Below are 3,967 nucleotides of genomic sequence, written 5' to 3'. Positions count from 1 at the left end.
AAGTTATTACAGTTACGTCAGACATATATGTTATAACACCCAATTTTCTGCTATCTATAATTCTAAAGACTTACAGCATTTTCCTCGAGAAAAGCAAAACAAACGAAAGCAATATTTTGATATTCATGTATGAAAGTCAATGAATAAATAATGAAGACGTTGTATAAAAGATTTTGCCACAGCAAAGTAACGACATTCAGCAGCTTAGCAAATGAATCATATAACACTGCATTCAAATTTGACTATGTATATATTTTTATGCAATGAAAGAGAAGATTATATATTACCATAGATATATTAAATCTTCATATTTACGTCCTTCTCTATATTTTCTTTTTTACTTTTCCATTTGCTCTATTTCATTTTGTCGTTCTAACGAACCTGTTTGAATTAATATATCTTTTGTTTTAGATTTGTTTTTATTACAATTGTTGTTAGAATTGCATCATCATCATAACAATCAACATCATCATTGTCCTCGTTGTCGTCATCGTTGCTGTCGTTGTCGTTGTCATCTTCGTTTTGTCGCTACCATCATCATCGGTGTTCTTCACGGGTATATATATTTGCTTTTGTAACTAATTTTATATATGTGTGAATTCGTTTGTTTAAAAGTGTTTTATAAACATCGGTGACGTAAGATGAAATTGTCATTTATATTTATGAATTCACAAAAGGCAAGCAGATGATATGTTATTGGTTTCTCATTGTAAGTAATGGTGTCCGTATTATTAAAACTTTCGGAAAGAAAAACTGATTTTCTTATTATCAATAACGTAGTTTTATAAGTTGTAGATCAACGAAAAAGCTTTCAGGCGAGTATAGAGAACTAACAGAATTCTGTTAACAAGTTCGCTTCCGATCACTGCAATAAATTATTTACTCAGCTGACGCTATTAAGAATGTGACAAATGAGACTTTATCAAAATCCTCAATTCCCGTGGTTCTCGATATACGGTTCCTTGCGTTTAGTGAAAATGTGGTCAATACATTCAGAACTACTAGTAAACGCATTCGAGTAATCTGTATTGTTTTCACGTTTTCTCATGGGTTCTGCGCAAATCACTACACCTATTATTTACTTCACAGAACAGCGGTCATTTTTTAATTGCATTGCTGCCCATGAATTTTTCAGCAACGCTAGCTTGTTGTAACTGAAAAGGAAAATTTACTGTGTCAGTATCAGCGGTCTTGGATGAGCTGTAAACCTATAGTTAGGGCTTATTCTGCAGGACTAATAACATAAAAGAAAAGAATCCAGTAGTAATTTGATATAAGTTTCAATCAACGACCGAAACTTTTCGAAATTATATTTTCTATTTTCCCGAGGAATGTTATCAATGGTGCAATACGTCTTGATAATGACAACATTCTATATTCACCTACACTGATCCTAGTTAGGATATAAATATTTGTAAATATTTTCACAGTATTCTAGTAAGGTCTCAAAACGGTGATTTTGTACATTATTTACATCATTTACATTTGACGGATATTTGTCCTCATCTTGCTTGTTGTTAACACGTTTCAGCTGATATACCGTCCAGCCATCAACAGGTGTCTTGGGGAAATTTTGAACCTGGGTTCTCATTCCTAAGTTATTTTTCGATGTTGTCATTGTTGTTGGTGTTGTTGGTGTTGTTATTATTATTATTATTATTATTACTATTATTTTTAGTAGTAGTATTCAGGCCACTGGCCACGGGCATATGGCGTAGTGGTTAAGAGCGTGGGCTATTAACCCCAAGATTCCGTGTTCGATTCCAGGCAGTGACCTGAATAGTAGTAGTAGTAGTAGTAGTAGTAGTAGTAGTAGTAGTAGTAGTAGTAGTAGTAGTAGGAGTAGTAGTAGTAGTAGTAGTAGTAGTAGTAGGAGTAGTAGTAGTAGTAGTAGTAATAATAATAACAACAACAACAACAACAACATCGAAAAATACCTTAGGAATGAGAACACAGGTTCAAACTTTCCACAAGACACCTGATGAAGGCTGGAGTGTATATCAGCCGAAACGTTGTGTTAACAGCAAACAAGATGAGGACAAATATCCGTCAATTGTAAATAATGAAAATAATGTACATAATTCCTCATCTCTTCTATACAGAACGGTGATTTTGGTCATGCAGTTTATATTCTCTGTTGAGCTAAATCATAAACCTCATTTGGAGTAATCTTTCCTTTTATTTAAGAAAGATAATACTCGCAGTTGTAATATCTCTAACCCACTCCTTGGCATGTAACTCAAGCAAAATATAAGAAACTCTAGTAGGCAACATTGGATTAACTCGTTCATATGTTGCTGTTTTTGTTTTTGGACAATTTTGGGGCTTGTAGAGAAAGGTATAATTTTCAGTCGTATTTGTATCTTTATATGAAAGTTTCCAATCCCAACTAAATATTTGTCACTTAATAAGGAGAATTACTTCGTAACATGTCAAAATATCGGGCCTGGTTTCCTTTCCCTTGTGATATTTGCCTGCTGTACTTTCCAAATTAAGCACGTTTAACATCATCATATGGTCTTTGCATACTTTTAGCGAAATTCATTTTGCTGCTTGCCGTCGTCTCAATTCTTCAACTATATTACTGCACGAATTTTCTTCTTTTTCTTTCTTGCCATCTTCCAAGAAAGTTATCAGCTGCATTTACGGGAGGTGCTGAAAAGCTCCCGGCTTTAAGGGTGTCGCGAAATGCCTGGTTGGAGGCCCAATATTCCGAGTTTTTACAGGGCATAGAAAACCGAAGGACTGCTGCAATAAGTGTGTGAATTTGAGAGAGAAAAATGTTGAATAAAACCACGATTAACTGATCCTCTTGTGTATTTTCTGTTACCCAAAGTCAAGAACTTCTAGTACGACCTCGTATATCACCTGCTCCGAACGGACTCAAATAAACTTGCACACTATGACTACTCCGTTGACTATATTACAATACAAACTTCCATCAACATTGTAATTTCGAAATTATGTGTATATATTACTTATCATTTCCATTGTGTTAGCTTATTGGTTAAAGAAAATTATTTTTATATATAAGAATAATGTGATCACGTTACTTATTTGAAACAGTAACCATTTTGTTCAAAAATAATAGGGTGGTGTGTTTAAATAAAAGCAAAGCATGGTGGGAGCTGAACTGCTCTTAAAGGCTCTGTGGTAGCTAAACCTATGTTTAGAAGAGAAAGTTCCTCTTTCTCCTTCTCTCTCTCTCTCTCTCTCTCTCTCTCTCTCTCTCTCTCTCTATATATATATATATATATATATATATATATATATATATATATATATATATATATATGATAGATCCCGTATTGCATTATTTAATGTATTGCTGACTTTATCGATCGAGAGTGGTGTACATTTTGAGGATTTTAGCTGCTATTTCTGGCAGGTTGAGCGACAACGTCCATACTTTCACATTAGTTTGACTTAAGCTATATAGATTCTTTATCTTTGTATTCTGCAATTTTTTTACTGAACATGACACATTATATTTTTTTAACAATCGAATTCTAACAATTGACTATGCAACGCATGACCTCTAGAGATCATGTGAATAGAGACGAGGAAGCAAAAATCGTAAAATAGTGGGTTTTCAAAAATAGTTTACGATGAAAGAAATAACACTATTGTTTTTTCATCACTTAGTTTATTATTTTTTTGTGTGTTTGTGTAAGTTTATATCGTAATAAAACACATTTTAAAAGGGGGAAAGAGAGAAAGAGAGATTAGTTCTTGTTTGTATCGACAGGAAATGTGTAACGGAATAAAATAACCTACTACAATTCATTTTTTTTGTCTCAAAAGGTAAGTTTTGCTCCACATGGAGTCTAAACTTAGGCGAATTTTACTATAGATAAAAATAAAACATTATAAGTATCTTATATTGCGGGAAAAATGTATAATTTTTTATTACTGAGTGTAGTGACGTTTTTTTTTTGTGTGTGTGCGTATGATATTTATTTTTAGA

This window comes from Octopus sinensis, linkage group LG4 (assembly GCF_006345805.1).
Source record: "Octopus sinensis linkage group LG4, ASM634580v1, whole genome shotgun sequence".
Lineage (NCBI taxonomy): Eukaryota > Metazoa > Mollusca > Cephalopoda > Octopoda > Octopodidae > Octopus > Octopus sinensis.
The sequence above is the reverse complement of the archived record's forward strand: the minus strand, read 5'-3'. Positions refer to the sequence as shown.